Source organism: Scophthalmus maximus, chromosome 4 (assembly GCF_022379125.1).
Source record: "Scophthalmus maximus strain ysfricsl-2021 chromosome 4, ASM2237912v1, whole genome shotgun sequence".
Lineage (NCBI taxonomy): Eukaryota > Metazoa > Chordata > Actinopteri > Pleuronectiformes > Scophthalmidae > Scophthalmus > Scophthalmus maximus.
Genome location: NC_061518.1, coordinates 21,410,506 through 21,429,996, shown reverse-complemented (window position 1 = coordinate 21,429,996; position 19,491 = coordinate 21,410,506). Strand labels below are relative to the sequence as shown.

The 19,491-nt window shown below is 42.1% G+C and overlaps 1 protein-coding gene across 1 annotated transcript in view; it reads left to right on the top strand.

The window, feature by feature from the left end:
- The first annotated feature begins 240 nt into the window (after positions 1-240).
- Positions 241-19,491, top strand: part of LOC118302727 (carbohydrate sulfotransferase 8-like) — a 146,718-nt gene continuing 127,467 nt past the window's right edge. Inside the window, exon 1 of the mRNA XM_035629105.2 lies at positions 241-1,479. The gene's annotated coding sequence lies outside the window, so the exon portion shown is untranslated. The remainder of the gene's footprint in view (positions 1,480-19,491) is intronic.

Genomic DNA, 19,491 nt, shown 5'->3' with positions numbered 1-19,491 from the left:
TGGTTCAACGAAATGTCACAAAATGTCGATCGTGTTTCCCCAAACACAAGATGAGGTTTTTCTTTGGTCCACACACACCAAAGATATTCAGTTTACCGTCACAGAGGAGCAAAGAAACCAGAACATATTCACATTTAAGAAGAAGAAGTAGCTGAAATCAGAGCATTTTGACTTTTTTTTTCATAAAAAACTACTTGAACCGATTGATCGACTATCAAAGTAGTTGGCCGTTAATTCACTAGTCGATTACTAATCGATTAATCGATTAACTGTTACAGCTCTAATATACTCAACATTCACCATTCACACACACACACACACACACACACACGTTTGGGAACTTCTTCTCAAGCCCTCCATGTCTCTGCAGTCCATCCTTAACCCCATGACCCCGATGGAAGCACACGTCGTCTGACTTGTACCATAAATGCTGCATGCAGGTTGAATGGAAAGAGGAAGAAAAAGAATCTACTGGGTAAAATGATGAAAGTCCTTTTGGCATCGATTGCCAGAAAATGAATACAACTAATAACAGCATTAAACGATTCCTAATCAATGACGCCGGGCTCCAACCGGCAGGTCTCCGTGCCTCACGCCTGCGACGGACGGAGATGCTCGGTTTGGTTTGGTTTGAACTCCGTGCCGCCTCCGCTGTGGCTCAGTTGCATGTGGCAGCAGCGCGCATCATCCAGTGTTGCACTCGCAGCGCGCCACGGGCGGAGAGAAAAGAAGAAGGGAAGAAAAAAAACCTGGCGTTGTAACAACGGCAACAAGACACGGAGCTCATCCATATTAGAGGAGTCTTTAGTGAACCCGGACCGCGAGAGAGACACTCCTCTCCTGCTCCCGGCTCCCGTCGCATCTGCTGCCGGACTCGGTGGAGGCGCGCGGATGAGAGTCGCAGCCCCGTCTCTGTCAGCATCAGCATCAGCCTCAGCATCAGCATCAGCATCAGCATCAGCATCAGCCTCAGCATCGCCTTGAAGACAAAGGGAGCGCCGCGCACCCAAAGTGGGCTCCGGTCGCGGAGGGGAGACAGTTTTTGTCTTCTTCTTTTTTTCCTTTTTTTTTTTTCAAAGACAGCTACGACGCAGCCGTGCGCGCCCGCCCGGAGGCAGACAGACGCCGGTCCGTGGAGACCCCCTTCTGGAATGCGCAAAGATGTGAGAGTAAAGGCGCGGGAGGCACCGTGATTTGACCACATTACATCTCTCCCTCTCTCTCTCTCTCTCTCTCTCTCTCTGGACGCATCGGGCACGGCGAGTCATGCTTGTTCCTGCCGGGCCATCGACGGGGTGGCGTCAAACTTGAAGGTCTTGCACAGTCGATGCGCGTCGCGGCGTCGACCGTGCACTTTGCATCATTCCCCCCCCCCCGAATAATAGGCGGCGGTGCTGAGACTTGACTGATCAACTAGTGAAGGAGAGGAGGACGCACTCACTTCTCACACCTTCCCCTCGGAGCTTCATGGTGTTTGAGGTAAGTGCAAGAACTAGATGCAGGGCAGTCAAACTGCAGGGAGGCTGTTTTCAGTCATGTCTCCACATTTCTTTTTTAATACTTCATCCTCACCGGGGTCTGTTACTGATCTTACACAATGAGTATGGCTGCAAAAGTTGCTGGTACCGAGCACTCTCGAGTTGGTTTACGTGTTGACCCACTGATGGCACAGATTGCCTGTTGAAGTTTCACCATCAATGCTTGCCACAATCTTCAACATTTCCTCCTTCCTTCGGTGCCAATTCAGCCGTTCTCTTTTAAACTTGCAAACCCTTCTTGGCACCAAAGTTTGACGATGACTGCGGCGCTCCTCTCGTCCCCGTATTGGGTTCATTTTCTGTGCATAGGTTGCAGTGCATCACTGAAGAGTTTATTAACTTGTAATTCTAATGCGCCCTAGTTCATCATTTGGTTTACTGTAGTGCATATTTTGCCACAGTGTCTTTTCAGCTTTCATTGTGTGTCTCTCCTGGCAAGCCTGTGGATGGAGTGAAATCAGAATATAGCAAAGGCAGGGGCAGAGTTTTGTGTGTGCTGTTGTTTTGGCGTCGCATAGGATTGGCGTGTTTACTAGACTATAAAAATAGCCACTGCACGCTAACTGGCCCCAGGCATAAATTTTGGGTTACGCCACTTTTGTAGCTTAAATGATTTCTGCTCCAGCATCCCGAACACAACCTGAAGCTTTGTGGTGACTTTAACACTGGAGTTGTCCCGGGGTGGTGTCCAAAGCAATCAGGGTAAAAGGTGCCAGCGTCATACAAGCCCCCAAAAGAATACAAAGAAACAGAGGAAGCCACTTAAGCAACGTTTGCTGCTTGTTGTCCTTTGACTTTGCAAATCACTCTGCGTGTCGGTGGCCAGTTGAGAAAGTTTGAACTCTAAAAGATTAAACAGTGTTTTAATTGCAAGTGCTGTGACTCAACTCGCTTGAATCAATTACCCCGTCGAGCTGAGAGGGAGCACGAGAGTCGTCGAAAACAGAACAAGGCTCTTATTTCTAAGGTGATGAACCTGTGGCTGAATGACTTAAGTTGCTTTTAATTCCAAGTCTTCTTTTCAGGTCTTTTTTTTTATTGAAATACATTCGGTATCATAGTCATGAAGTCAGCTAGCTCCAAAAACGCCCTTTGTGCTAAAGTCTGATAAAACTATATGGTCAGGAGGTCTAACATAGGTGAATACGGATTCATTTGGTTCCAGTTGCTGTTTGGAAGATTGTTTGTATTTTCCTCATGTGAGAATTTAACCGTGGACGAATGAGAATTTCTACCCTAAGTCCATATCCTAATTGGATTAGTCATGGAAATGGGATTTCCCTCGCTTAATCTAGCCACATGTTGTGATTTATACAGAAGACAAGTGGGTTTTTTTTTGTTTTAGACCTGAAACTCATGTTGTGGCACTTGACCTGTGCGCCTGGTTTCCACATTCACTCCTCAAGTAAAGACAAACCCCTCCACGAGATCATATACAGGGCTGTAATTGCTAGTGAGGTTGCTCTGCGGCTTTAATCAATTACGGCGCCATCCTCCATCCAGGGAGATGGGGAGCGCAGGTGTCATCAAAGCAGAATGAGCCCCCTTTGAGGTGGGAAACGCGAGACTCAATGACTTCACTCAGCTGGGTCACTGGACACACAGCAGAGCTTTGACGCGTACAAATTGTGCTTGAAGATGCTGTGTTCATCCTGGGAGGCTCAGCGGCTGGCAGGGGACCAGCGGAGCGGGGACATTGCACTCCAGATGGCCCAGAGAGGCCAGAGGAAGAGAGCTGTCCAAGCCCAGCTGGGAGCATGGGAAGCTGGACTGCCGGCAGTGTGTGTGTGTGTGTGTGTGTGTGTGTGTGTGTGTGTGTGTGTGAGAAAGTGATTGTGGGAGGGAGACGGGACGAGGGAAACAGTAGAAGACAGGGAGAAAGAGGTACGTATGAGGGTGTGTATGTGCTGAAGGGGAGAGTGATTGGAAGAGAAAGGGAGGGTGAGCGAGAGAAAATGAGTGCGAGTCAAACAAGCTCCACTGTGTGTGTGTGTGTGTGTGTGTGTGTGTGTGTGTGTGTGTGTTTGTGTTTGCGTGTGTGTGTGCATGGAGGTAGTGATAGGAAAAGTGTGGGAGGGAGAAGAAATAAAAGAGAAGATGAAGGAGCTTCTATGTCTGTGCAGTTGTGTATTTGTGTGTGTGTGCGTGTGTGAGTATTGAAGGAGTGACAGGGATGCAGAAAGGGTTGGAGATGCAGAAAATAAAAGAGTGAAAGAAACAGGCGCATGTGTGTGTGTGTGTGTGTGTGTGTGTGTGTGTGTGTGAGTGTCTGTGTCTGTGTGTGGGAGGAGAGGGAGAAGATGAAACTGGATAAAGCAGGCATGTGTGTCTGTGTGCGATTGCAGAGAAAGCATCACTGGGAGAGAAAAAGCAGGAGGGATGGGAAAACCAAAAAGAGGAAGAAAAAAGGAAAGGTGCACCCTGGGAAAACTGAATGCATGAGGCCTGAGAGTAACAATTACATTTGTCTGTGCAGACATGCGCGAACATGTGTGGTGGTGTTCGCTGATATTATTACCCAGTAAATTAAAGCCACATGGAAATTTGCACATAGAAAGCAAAGAAAATGGAGTGGTACCTCACACAGGAAAAGTATTTCAGCTGTTCATTCAGTCAGTCAGCCCTGACCTCTGGACTTCTTTATTCACATGCTTGTACAGGAGCAATGTGATAGCAGTCGTCATGTACTGTATGTGCTTTATGGCACACAGCTTCAGAAGCTCAGAACGTGACATGAACTCCTCGCTCCGATTGAGGAGATGTGCGGCATGTCACATTTCTTCGAGGGGTGGCGCTCCTCCTTACGTGCAGCCACCTGAGAAGCGGCGCATTGCACATGACGACTGACGCACGGCAGCCTCGCAGAGATGACTTCACCTCACTGTTTCCATTTGGAGAAGCCGCTGGAGAGCAGACGGAGAGAATGCACGCTCTGTTTTTATTCCGCCACATCTGCTCCATGATGGAACGAAGCATGATCTGCACTTTGATCACAATGAATTATTAGTATCCCTGACTATAAATATGATCTCTCTCTCTCTCGCCTAAAAACTAGGAATCTGTGCTTGCCTCACTGTTGCACGTTCATCACTGCGGTCATTCTGCTGCTCTGGTTTTCTTCGTCACACTGTGAAGGATTCCGAGGCCCAACCTTAGTGCAAACCGTTCCTGGAGAACAGTGATGTGTCTCACGCAAAAAAAGAAAGAAAGTTATAAATCAGAAACCTCCATACATCTAAAAGAAGATAAAGCTGTCCCACACAATGCTCACTCTCTGGCATGAGTGTATTATTCTACATAAAAATATATTACAGTAACCATAGAACATGTAGAATATAGAAGTTTCTTTCCACTGCAACTGTCTACTGTCCTTCCGTTGCATTGCCTTTGCAGCATAGACAAACAATCTTAATCCAAAAAGCTTCTTCATAATGTCCTTTATACACAAATTGTGTATTAGGGACATATGAAGAAGAACTGGTCCACTCAATCTCAGTTACAGTTTCACAAATAAACAAAATGGATAAAGTGATTGATTTCCGCTAATTCAGTCCCGCTAATAAAGCCATGCAGATCCTCCCTGTCTGTCTGTCCTTCGATTTTCTTGACAATCACTCATCCAATCGTTTCTCCCCGTTTCTCCCTGTTGTTGCTGAAAAGCCTCCTGAGACTGTAGAGCATCTCAGCCAGTTTACACTGTAACAGCAAGCTCTTATACAACATTGAATTGCAATTGACTGCAAATGAAATGTAATAAATAATTGTTGGACACTGTTGTCGGATGTGGAAATAAGCAACCGTTTGTTCACAGGTTTGGCATAAATTATGCGCAAAAGCATTTCTTTGATGTTGTACGAGCACTAACAATAATAAGGATCATCTGAAATTTAGAATTACTCGAAATTGACACCGGCAGAAGACTATTATATCAAATATTTGAACCTTAAGTAATTGTGCTGCCTTCAAATGGCACAAGCTGTGATAAGTTAGCTGACGTTTTCAGAACTATTTGTTTTAAAGATAACTTAGTATGTTGTCACTTTAGTTGTATCGAGATTTGGTTCTGAATTTTCTAACCTGCCTGCTAGTTTGCTAAATTGTTGGCCTCTGTGGCTTCAGTAACATTAGGCTCCATCTTGCCATTGCCTAGCAACGGTATTCTCGTGATTTAACCACTTAAATGGCAAGCATAGTGTGTGCAGGATTTCCCACATTTTAACCACAACTTCACTCCTGTGAATCAAATTCATGTAAAACAGTAGTTGCACATAATCCAGAGTTTTCATCATTAATTGCCTTTTATAACTTTATAATCACTAAAGGAATATTTCTCTTTACTACATTTTATTATATCTAATTGTCATCTCGTCTCACACATTTGACCCACTTCAAAAATACAACCGTTTGTAACAACTGGCTTCAATTACCTTGAATCTTTTCTTTTTTTAATTGTCTGACACATCACATGCATAATATTACTTTACTTTACAGCAAAAACATACAATTTGTATTGAATGGTGTATGGACAAGAGACAGGACTGTTGTAGACCAGCTGGCTGGCTCAGCCATTTGAGTAGGGCTGTGTGACATGATCAAAATCTCATATTGCAATAGAGATCATTTCATATGCAGATAACAATAGATATGGCTGGTTGGAGTCCTTCTCCTTTTTGGAATTAACCCATTTGTGTCATATTCACTCGTCTCCATGTTTGTTTGTGTTGTCGCTGCCTTCATTTGTGCCATGTGGAAGAATCCAAAGCATCATCCAAATGACAAACACTATTGCCATATACAGTGATTCATGGCACAACAAAAATAGCAATAAAGAATGATATGAAAGGACAGACATGTTTTTATCGCCACATGACATTTATCGTCATATTGCACTGCCTTACACTTTAGTATGTGTTAATGACACATACACATGAAAGATGCATTGCACAGTCTAAACTTATGGCATCGTGTCGCTCTGAGCACATCCATCAATCAATCAATCAATCTCCAAGGAAGAGCTGCCATGCGTGCTTTGAAATGTAGTCAATCTTCAATGTAGACTCTGTCTTACCCGCAATGTGCTCAATAGTGAGGGAAAAGGTTTACATTTTGAATATACTATATGCATTTGGTGCTGTCCAGGGTTTGGTGATTCATTACCTCATTGAAATACAACACTCAGAAATAGACCATAATTCACTGGAGCACAACCAAACTGGACCTAGGCAGCTGTGCTGGGACTGACTTTGTGTTAATACATCATTTCTGATTCACATAGCTGACTACAAGCTGTTGAATGGCATACTCAAAAAGCCTCAGATGTATGAGGAACAAACTACAGTGCAATTCTTATGAGAGAAAGGAGGTAGGGACAACGAATGGTTTCAGGCTGTGCTTTTGCAACAATCAACGGAGACAACATCGACATCTTTGTATATTAGTGAATCCCACAAGGATGTGGTGTGTCTTTTCTTAGCATCACTGCGTGAGCGTTTGGCTGATTTTGATACAGAAGACCCCTCGCTCCTATACACAACACCCTCGCATTGTCTAACAGCCACACCCACGAAGCATGGCACTATCAGCCTATCACCTCTAATGGGAACAAAAGGTCAGTCCTTAATTATTCATTCGGGATGTCAAACAATGCTTGCCGGCTGTTATTTAGGGTGGGGGAGACCCACTGAATAATTCATTCATGTAGGCAGGATTCTATTTCCTTCGAGGAGCAGCTTGGTGGTTCAGATGTTTGTGAGAGTCTTATCTCGGCACAGGAGCCCTCTGTCATTCCTCAGCTGACCTTGGCTGTCAGTGCAGCAGCAACATGGATGGCACAGAAGGTGGCAGGGACTTGTGTTCTTCCCATTCAGTATCTGCAGACCTCCTCCACACAGTGAGTGTGAAGGAAGGACTACAGGGAGCTGGCTGTTCCTTGTCTAAGTTCCCTCAGTGTCTGTTTACAGTACACCATGTGCCACACTGCGCCGGGTGGGTGCCAATGTACAAAAAAAAAAGGCAGATTATTCTTTTACAATGAGTTATTCGGCTTTTCACACGTGCTGAGTCGCTGTCTTGGTACACTAGCCATGTCAATTGCTCTTAAGCGGCTTTCCCAGAGATGTTAGGGGTGTTTATTGCAGCTGAAGAGGCGAAAGCAGATATTAATGCTATTTAAGTGCATTAAACTGAGGAATGCTGTAATGTGAGTCACTTCCATGGCAGGATTAGAGGAGAGGCAGCATGGGGAAGATTCTGAGTAAGGAGAGAAAATGGAAATGTTCATGTTGATATGTGAGAGGCAGGAGAGAAAGACAGGGACAGATTAGACAGAGAAATGAGAAAACAGTGTCCGTGTTAGTGAGAGAGAGAGAGAGAGAGAGAGGGAGAGAGAGAGAGAGAGAGAGAGATGTCAACTCCACCATCTCTGAACAATAACAAAGACATACACAAATACAGTATGCATCTGTCAAGCAACGGATGGCAAGGAGCCCAGAGGTAATCAAATGAGAAGCATGTTTGTCATTGTAAATGCAATCGACAGAATGACTCGATCTTCCTATGGCCACTATCTTACTGCTGTGTATATGGAAGAATTCAGTGAAGGCAGAAGAGATCATTGGGACCGACTTCTCTGCCACTGGATATGGTGATCAATACTTATGGATAGAAGCACTTAAGTCATCAGCTGCATAAAAGGATACTGAATCTGAAGAGTTAATGTACAACTCTCATCAAAGTCACACAGGCAACAGACAACTTCTGTGCCCCCAGTGGTTCCAGGTGGTATTATTGTTCGGTCACTGTCGTACAGACGCTGTAGTAGCAGGATGCCGGTAACGGAGCAGAGCTCCTACTTTGTTTTCCTACTCCTGGTGTAAACTAGTGTTAGCATCATTGCTAACTCAATGAGGAATGTCCGCGACCGAGAACACGGTTCAAAGAACAGGGTAAGAATGAGCTTGTTCATTAGTTTACTGCTTGCACACTGTATTGTCACGGTTCCTGGAATTCCAAAGATGGCGGGCAACAACGTGACATTTAATATATTTCTTTGATTTGACATTTGGTTAGGGTAATGGTTCATTGTACACATAATGTAACATCAAATGACAACTTTTTTCGAACCTATAAAGATGAACAATATATGGGTTTTAAAAAATCACCAATCTACTGCTCTTCTTTCGCTTTTCCGCCACAATTTAATATTTGCCAATGTCAGAGGAAAGTGAAAACTCTGGAGCAGAATAATGCGCCAATTGCACCCAGTTGCCACCCGCCACGTCAGAGAAGCGTATACAACCAATCAAGTTATGATCTCTTAGCTGGTTGTGGCCCAAGAACACCGCCTCAACCATAGTCAATGTCAGCAGTCTCGCTACAGTCCAAAGCAGAAAACAACCGTAAATATCTCAGTTTGAACAAATAATCTCAAATTAAATTGTCTGGTAGTATTAACAAGTCGGTTGGTTGTGTATAGTATTGATCTGAAAGTAGACATAATGCATATGGTTTTTGAAGCCTCTCATGTCCTGGAGCTCTGTCCATTGAGTGAATGCCTTGTTTCACTCTTGTTTTAAGGTGGTAACACGAGCGATCTGTCAAAACATTTGTTGAAAGTGAAAATACACTCTACTTCTGCTGGTCCAAGTCAAAGACTGGGTCTCTTATTTTAAAAAACATATTTTGACGAACACCCCTGAATTTTTTTGTGCAGCAAGCACAGAACCGACAGCTATCGGCTGTTGTTCATGCTCTGAAACCTTAGGGCCGTGCCTCATCTTAAATTAAATTATTATAATCTGAATGAAGTATAGTATGTAGAGTATATGGAAGATCAAAATTGCTTGGTCATGGTAGAACTACAGTTAAGGATAAGGAGTACCTTGCATAGTGGTCAGTACAACAATTCCAATAATTGAAATTCTGAACATTTGACAGAATACAGAACAGTTGCAAACTAGGATTTCTTGGACATTTTTCACAATACCTTTTATTATTTATCATTAAAATTATTTTTGGTATTTTACTGGAATACCAGGCTTCCCACTACTCTCTGCAGAAGGCAAATAGGCTGCTGCTAAGCCTTGTGCATGTCCTTGATTAGATCCTTCGGTACGATTGAATGCACAATAGAGATCTAATTATACAAATGCCTAGCTTGACAATAAGCAGGCATTGCTGTCTTTGTTTTTGTTCAAATTAATGTACTACCAGTCTGCCTGTGTGCGTGTCCAAGTATACTATAGTTGTCAGTGCTGCATTTTGGTGGTGTATGTGAATGAAAAGGTGTAGCGTTGTGTGGCACCGATTTAAAAGTAACAGTTGACTGTTTCTAGGCACTTGAAGTTCTTTTCAGGATCCAGGCTGATGAATTGGGGAATGAAAGCAGAATTTTATTTCTTTGAGAGACACTGACCTTTTTTGGCACCTTACTGTGTGCAGAGTAGTTACAATGATTGTTTATCTTGGAGCTTGGAGCTGCTTGCAGGTGTGGAGGTGTTGTGGATTGGCCCAGAGAATCCGCAGAGTGAGTAGCAGCCTTTTCTTTCAGGCTGACAAGGTGACTGGTTCAGAGGCTGATGCTGGGCCAGGTGCTCTTTAAGTTTGAAAACATCAGGGTGCCTGGAAAACCCAGGACCAAGGACGCAAATGTGCTGGCTGCCAACTTCTGGCTCCACTGCAGCGCTCTGCAAACATTAACTCTGCTGGAACCACATATGCCCAGGTGCCCGGTGTTGCTGACCAAGTTAATTACTCTAATTTATCTTGCCTACAGTAAGCTTGTCAGTAAAGACTTGGCAAGAAATTCAGGTCTTTCAGATGCAGCAGCTAGGCCTGTATGTGGGTCCAAATCACTTTCCTCATGAATTAATCTGGAAAACCAAATTAGAGAATTAATGTAATTTAACAATACAATTTAAATGGTATCTATACAATTCAATTTGTGTTAAATTTTGAATTTAAAGCATGTGTATATGAATTATATTCATAAAATAAGCTTGTATATAAAATACTTGTGCTTGTGGTTAAATTTATAATAATTCATGAAATTTGAAGGATGTGGATATTAAATTGTTTTGAACCTTCACTTGTGCTGTAGTCCGATTGAGACAGAACTATGTAGTTGCAGTGTTTTTTTTTCTGGTAAGGCACAGGAAGGCCTCTTCAGCTTTGAATGTAGCAGATAGTAATGTTTATGAAACAGTAATGTCTGCAGGATTGAAAGAGTATGAACTTGTGCTGAGACATACACCAGCATTTTTTCCCCAGGAAAAAGCTTGAAAATCAGACCTACTTGGAATTTGACCAAGATTTGATATCCCACTGTAACTACTGCTGCACAGCATCTTAAGTTGCCACATTTGAGGGTCTTTCCAACCTGGTTATCTTAGATATATTAAAAAGAAAGAGCCAGTGTCGCAACATTCACTAAGGAGCATAACTTAAAAACTCCCAGGGAGGCTGTGTTTTTGGTTGATTGGTATTTTCGAACCCACAGATTAATTTTTTTCACCAAGAATGACATTTACTTAAGATCATAAGAGTCAAAAAGAGTAAGCGAGGCAGCTCATCAGAAGTCTAGTTGTCGTGGGTGGGTTTGATAGTTAGTTCTAACATTTTTAGGTACTGTCAGGCAAGTGGGCACTGGAAAAAGTGTTGAAAGCCAGGGTAACAACCGGACTGGTTCTCTTAGGGCTTCTCAGAATAACAAAGGAAAGTGGCAGGCCCGATACTCCTCAGGCTGATTTTTCTTCCTTTATCTCAAATGGATGCATCTCGTAGGTAGGAAATGCAGGTTCCAAAGAAACACTGTAGTATTAGATAATTTTTTTCTCTGTATTGTCCAAGACTGGTGGTTGCAGAATCATTTGTGGAGTGCGTATGGTTCCATTTTCTGTCCCTGTACACCAAGGTGCTAGTTGATATCTGTCCCCAGTTAACTGTTGAGGGTCCTTACATGGGGAATGATAAGATGTTTGCTGTTTGTGCTGCCAACAATTTCCATTGTGGTTGCACCCTCAGTGAGGCCAGTGGACTTTTAACAATGTTTTCTGGGGTTGTGCTGTGTGTGCTTTGAGTCGGGATGCACCGGATGTAGAAACTCCAGAGTGTCTGGAGTTGCCAGACAATTTGCCAGTACACAAGCTAGCAGGTTTAAAACGCAAAACTTTTAGTGCCAAAAGAGGCTGATTCTTCTTCAGGCCAGTGTGAGAGATTACATTGATTGTATTCCATTACATCCATTTAGCTGACGCCTTTGTCCTAAGTGACTTACTTACCAGTTCCAGTTATATCAGAGGTAGGCAGGTAGCATTGGGCCTTACTTAAGGGCCAACACTGGATTTTAAGCCACGTCCTGATTGGGAATCAACCCTCTCCATGCTTTTGTACTAAAGTCAGTGGTATAATCCACTGAGCTATACCGGCTGAGATGCAGGATATGGCTCAGTGTTACAGTATTACCTCCTAGATAGGTAATTGGTTCAAAAATGAATACCAGAGTCTGTAGATAAGCCAATCTTTGAAGTTGATTGAGGTAAACCTTGGCAGTAAAGTTCTCCAGACGTCACATGGAGATGTGGCAGATCATCTAGGTGTCTGAAGAAACCTATGATCATATACAAGCAGCAACATTTTTTCTTCACTTAAAGCGAGATACTGGATTGTTGTCTTCATTAAAACATGTCATACCTGTCAACTCACTGTCAAGGCTAATCCAGTTGGTAATCCTGCTCCTTTTTTAATTCCTGCAATTGGTCAGCCATTTGAGCATTTGTCTAAATCTGGACATATGTACCTGTTGACTATGATGTGTCAATTTACAAGGTATCTGCATATTTCTGTGTGCTGGAAAATTAATCTGGTTTATCGGCGCAGTCCTTGCCCTCGAAATTGAAAACAAAACAAAAAAGGTGCGGACTGCACAACACTGTGTCTGTAGTTTGTAATCATCACTCCCCGACACCTTATGAGACGTGCCAGTGACTGACACCACGACTCAGGTATTTTGGCCTTGTGGTTAGATCGCCTGTCTCCCATACCCATCAACAACAACAAAGAGAGAGACAGGCTTTCTCCAAAATAGCTCACTGCCCCTTTAAGTTGCAGTGTGTTGAGCCATCAGGACCACCGTAGGATTGTATGTTATACTACATATTTTCTGTATAGTCCACATCCCGAGTGTAGTGTGAAGATTGTGACTTGACAAATAAAACTGATAAATGTATCTGTGGTCTCTTTAAAGACGTTCAGATTTAGCTGTCAGATATTCTCAGTAAAACCTTTTGACAAATGACTCAGTCAAAGTGTTATATCAAGTCAATATATCACTATGTGAAGTCAGGGATTTGAATTTGACATAATACAAATACAGATTGGAGTGTTAATAAGAGAAACAGGCGATAATGTTTCTCTTAGCAACAAATCTGCTCATATTTGTTGCTTTTATTAAAAACGGACATAATATTAAGTTAGCTTATTAGACATTTATTCTTCACTACTACTACATTTAAACTTTCATTATTTGGGTAAGTTCTTTGTCATTAATCACATATGTATTTGATCACTTAAAGTAAGATTTAATTTGCCTTTAAACTATTTCCCTTCTCCCTCTTTAATTGAGTCTGTAAAATCACATTTACCTTGATTGTTACTTAATGTTGATTAAAAAGTGATCAATTCGTGAGGCGCCATAATTACAACAACCCCCCGCCCCCCTGTTCTTCCCGAAAGAAAATGAATGCCATTTTTTTGGTCTGCTACTCAGGAATTATACAAGAATCAGAAGCAGTGGGTCGCTGATTCAATTAGCGTTTCATTTACCACATTTAATTATCCACAATCTCTGCCCTTTTTGACCCTGCAGGAAGCCTCCTATGACTAATGAGTGCACTTACCTGGTTTCCTTGTGTGGGAAATCACATCAGTGTCTTTTTTCCATGATCTGCTCACAGGAAGTCTGTACGTATGGTGACTAAAGATTAAAGGATTTTTTTTGGGGGGGGGGGGGGGGGGGGGGGCAGGGCAGGGGTTTCAAGTCAGGATTGAAAGCCCTTGTGATGATTCCAGCTGGTGACTTTACTCCAGTCAGACACTTTGATCTTCTAAAAGCCCACGTTGCCACAAGTACTCACAGTTCTTGCTGTGTCCCCGTTCAAAAACAAGTACACAGTTGTGCAGTCTGGAAAAATTGCCTGGACTATTATTCATTTTAGCATTGACTGTATAAAAATTTTGAAAAACAGGTCTGCAGCTTTTTTGTCATTCAGCTTGATTCATAAGGTAATCTTCACCTCACAATTTAGACATGCCATGTTTTACTGTTGAGCCTTGGATTCACCCTTATTAAGCCGTTAAACAGTCCTTGAAACATGCTGTCTGTAGCTTTTGGGCTGAACGATAATATTCGCCCTTGTATTGATTGAAGATACCATTTATTTTACTGCCATCCTTTGTTACTGATGGTTAGCAGGCAAATAGCAATTACATAAATGGCAAGTTTCTCAATTTTGCTTTTCTCTTAATCACACTCACAGCTGGTTTGTGAAAGAGAGAGAGGGAAAGAAGCCACCTTGTTGCTGCTGCATTAAACTTAAGAAAGAATGACCTGCAGTAAAATACAAACTGGCTGCATAGTAAATGCATGAGAGTTGAGTACTCTAGATGACAGAGTACCTCCACACCAAAGAAAAAACAATCGCTTCTAACATGTAAAAACAGCATGATGGTCACCTAGCATGCTTTCAAAGACTAGTGATGACAGTACCTAATACAACATGTAATGGACATAGAGAATCAGCCCAGTAAGTTAACCTCACACCTATCACATGTTACACTGTCATTTGTTTGCTTGTTCTTTAAAAAGCAAGAGTAGGTGTGGTCTTAGAGCAAAACAAATAATCTCTGAAACAGAAATGAGTCTCTTGCATATCAGGATTATACTATAGAAACATTCACCTGCTTTAACAAGTCCTTTAACAAAGATTGTCACAAAGAGCTTGAATTGGAAGGACAAACATTGGGCTCATTACGGTGTAGCTGTTTTGTCTGGGAGGTGAAAATAACAACACTACTGTTACAAAATGCATTTGTAAAAATCCAAATCAAAAATGAAAAAAAGCAACACCTACATCCATAAATTAATTTTACTGTTTTGAGAAAAGGAAGAAAATATACTATGGGTTCATATCAGTATATTTATAACTGCAGTCTCACACAAGCCACCGTGGTATCCTGTGAAGTCTCCCTCTGTAATCACATCCCCCGCTTCAGTATTTTTTTCCTGTACTTGCACAGAAAACACTCCACTCTTGTATATTGATTGAAATATAAATGAAATATAATTTTGATCCTTGGCTCATCTTTTCCTCACATTTTCTCATACATGAATACTATGACGACTGAGCCTTAATGTCACCATGTAGTAGTGACGGGCGCTGTGAAGAGGGGAAAGAAGATAAATGAGCTTACGTGAATGGTTCAGATTTTTAGTCACGTTAGCAACACGGTTGTAGGGATAGTAATGTTGGGCATTGGCAGGTTCACCACTTTTGTCCATCGAGCTACAACTTGATTGATTCAGATCAAAAAAGTAGTAATAAGAGTGCACTGGATGAGGTGGTTGGTTGTGCTTTCTAAATGCACACAGGAGGATCCTCAGCTCTATGCTTCCAGTTATGATTATTAAATGTACATACACACCATTAGAAAATAAAACCCTCTTTTTTTCTGTTAAGTCTTTAGTATGTATTTGAAGGAGCAGGCTTTGTCTTTGTTTGAAGCTGGTACTGCAGATACATTCTCTAGCAGAGCCATGAGGTTGACATTTTTTGCTTTTTAGTGAAATATGTAGGCTTTATTTTATGGATTTTATGGATTATAATAAATTGGACACATATATCCATAGTCCCCAGATGATGAATCCTTAGGATTTCTGGTTGTCCCCTGAGTTTTTACACAATGTAGCAACAATAATATGTCGACTTTTTAATTCATACAATTAAATAGCTCTACATCTGCTTTATAGATTTGCACAACCTTTTTGTGATTTTTAAATCGATTTTATTAAATTCTTAAAATGGGAAAATGTACTTAAAAGAAGAATTAGGAAACATAACATGATCTCATGATCAGTAAAAGACAAAACAGTCAGTCAACTGATGTAATTACATCAATAGTCCATCCGAGTCCACAAGTGAGTAAGGGCCAGGGCTTGATTGTTTAATGTCAGTTTTTCAGTTGAGTTATTATTTGCTTTAAGACAAAATCACTGGATATTGTGATTTGGTGTAGTACTCCGGCACATCTTCTTTCCATAACTTTGGTAAAGATTATTGTCCAATAAAATTCAGGATGTGAACTGGGCATTGAGGGGCACCTGTCCTCAGTTCTGGGATTTTTTAGGATGTGCTTTAATTTTGTTAAATGTAAATAATCCCATTTGGCTATTCGGTGGTTGTTTGGGTCAGTAGTTGCAGTTGGACTACTTCAGTCCGTTCGAGGTGAAACAAGGACGGATTAAGGTTGAAGAGGTATGGAGTGATATTTACATGCCTAGCGGGCTGCACAATACACTTGGAGGTAGGGTCCTCATTGGATACGGACTCCTGCATAGCCGCCCTTCTTCGTCTAATCGCCAGAAGAGGCCAAGTGAAAATCCCTCGCTCAGACAATTAGACAAACTTTGAACATGAGCTCAAGAAGGCCATTAAGGAATGGAATAGCTCAAAGATTGAAAGCAGTCTGCAACAGAGTGGGGTCCAGTGGATATTTAATCCTCCCGCTGGTTCCCACCACGGAGGGGTCTGGGGGAGGATCATCAGGTCTGTAAAGAAGATCCTGAATGCCACCCTGAAGCTACAAACACTAGACAAGGAGGGCATGAACACCTTGCTCTGCGAGGCAGAAGCCATCAGCAACTGTAGGCCTATAACAAAGGCGACCAGTGACCCAAATGATCTTGAGGCGCTTAGGCCAAATCACCTCTTGCTCCTCGAGTCCAAGCCGTCTCTACCAGCAGGCCTGTTTAGTGACCAGGATCTTTACACACGCAGAAGGTGGAAGCAAATCCAGTATATGGCAGACATGTTCTGGAAGCGATGGGTAGGGAGTACCTGCCGCAGCTTCAAGAGCGCCACAAGTGGTCCAGACCATCTCGCGAATTTGCCACCGGAGACATTGTGCTGATCGTCGATGACTCAGTTCCAGACAAGTACGGATGGTATGTCAGGTCCGGATCAAGACCGAGGACACCAATGAATCTCAGCTGAACGCAGAGAGCAGGTTCAATGATGGGGTATACCACGTGATTTCTACATGTGATAACTTAGTTGCTGAATTGTTTCATGGCAAAGTGGCATTTGACTTTTATCGACACACCAACTTCATGAAATTTATCTTTCAAATGTGAGGCTTTATTAATTAAAAATGCTCATTAAAACAGCTGGATGTAAAGTAAATGCACCTTGGCTCAACATCAGCGAGTATGCTACAAATCATTTTATGCTGATGTTGACTGAATTGATGATTGATGTACTGCTGGTATATTGAAAAATGCCATATTTCAGTCATCACAATCAAAGTGTAAAGATTATGCGATTTACAGTATAATATTGGACCTGTTATCAGAGTTATAATCAGGCTGATTAATCTCTTTCCATGGTGCATATTAATGTTCATTAATCACACCTAATGTAATCCCAGCTGGCTTTGAGTTCTGAATGTCAACTTCATCTATTATAGCCTGTAGTGTAGCCAGGAAAAAAATAATTGTTCTTCAAGTTAATGGGCTCACCTTGAAGATCTCAATTTGGTGTGCTGAACCTCTTTTCAGATTGAGGTTGACTGTGAGCAGATTTCTGCTGTGAACGGTGGACATGCAAATCTGATTAAGTTTTTCTGGGTTTAATGAAATTTTGTAAAACTTTCTTTTTGTAAAAAGGGTTCTGTTATTTCATGCCAGAATTACCTTTTTGCTGAGTCCTAGTCAAAGTCAATGAATAATTTGTGTCTTAAGTCACAGGTGCAACTGAGATCTAACATGGCAGGTTATTGTCTGTGATGTTAGAGCTGACTCTGCACTGTTGCTAAGTCTGTTCAAACACGTGATTTGAACTGGACTATTCGCTCTTAAGTCTACAGTCAGTAAGAGTTGGTACAGACATCAGGGTTTGCCAGTGCCCATGCCTCAGGCCTAAAGCTCTCTTCAAACAGACCCTGAATTAAACATGGTTAAATAGAATTGTTGATGGTGGCTTTCTCAGATACATTTTTAACCTTTTTTTTTAGCTGCATGATACTAGGAATGGCAATGATATCTGTTGCTATTTTGAATAATCCTTTGGTGCAGTTATTGGCTTTATAGTGGATTTTGCATAGACATTTGCTCCTCACATTATGTTAACTTTTGTGTAAAAGCTCCATCCAGTATATCAGTGCACTACTGCACCCTGCGATTAAAGCTGTGTTGCTACAACAAATTTGAGGGAAACTTTTTTTCTTGTGGACTGTTTTTCATGAGACCGCATTGAGAGTGTCCCCAGGGCCTGGGCCACTCACAACCAAGTAGTTAATGTGCTTTAACATTAATGCAAAAGTAGCAGGAAATATTGAGTGTATGTAAACAACCACCAGCCACCTGACCCCCACTGCCACCTTGCCATGAGAAGATTTTTATTTTTGCTTTTTTCTTAAATACCTGTGTGCCCATACAGTCTCATTGAGCAGCCAGCTAGCAGGGCTTAGTATTTAAAACATTTTTCCATAAGGAGTCTACAGAATGTGAGTCACTGTTACACCATTAAAACAGCGAGTGCCGCTGTAGTTTGGCAGAGTTAATTGTTTGTGACGTTACATGACAGACATAGAATGCCAGATTGACACTAAATGTAGAGCAAAATGCAGCACAGCTGTATGACAGCATGACACCGATTATATACGCACAGTACGAGCTAATGAATCCAGTGCAGCAGACTTGGTATTTAACTAGGGATGGGTGTAGTTAACATTTTTAACGGTACTACTACACTTATCGATACTGCTTATCGATCCGGTACTTATATATATATATATATATATTATCATTATATATGTGCTATTAACCTATGTTTGTACAACAAACTTCACTCTGTGTTCACTCCTGCTAATTTAACATACATGAGGTGGAGGGGGAAACGGGAGACCAAATGCAAGCTAGGTTGTCAAAAACTGTACATTTCTCCACCTGAATGTGGTCTAACTTTCACTAAATGTTTTGATTGCTCATATGCCTTTACTTGTAAAACATATGTTGCACTTGTGGCAATGAGCGTTGTCTCGATCTCTCAATTTGGTGAAGTACAACCAGACTTATCGATAATTCAGTCTTTCATAATTTAGCCCCCGGGGCCCGTTTTATTCCTGGTTTTGGTACCCATCCCTATATATAACAATGTAATGGAACAGTGTTCTAGTCTGGCTCATGATTACAAAGAGTTCAACAGAACACAACTTAAGGAAGCTGCTGAACATAGTGCAAAACAAAGTGACACGACTGTGCTGCTGTGGTAAGGTCACAGATGTCCAAAGTACCTGCAATTGTGGTGTTCAGCCTGAGGAAGCTAAAATCACTGTGTGTGTGTGTGTGACTAACTGTAACTGTGCTGCTGACAAGCTTATTTGTGTTGGGTCTGACCTCCAAGCGCACTGGGAGCAAAGACCAGACACTGCAGGGGTTGTCACTGCTGTCCAGTGCGAGGCTTTGCTCTCACTGTCAGGATGACAAAAGGCAATTACAATTATATGTATTGCAAGAATAAACAGTGTATATACAATCGGATGAGCGAATAATGTGAGTCACAGTGGGAGAAGGGAACAAAGGGGGGAAAAGGGAATCCAGAGTCTGGGCAGAGGGGCAGAGTCTGGTGTGGGGGAATCCAGGGGAGCAGGTTGGAGTGAGTGCGTGTGAGGGAGTCGGGGA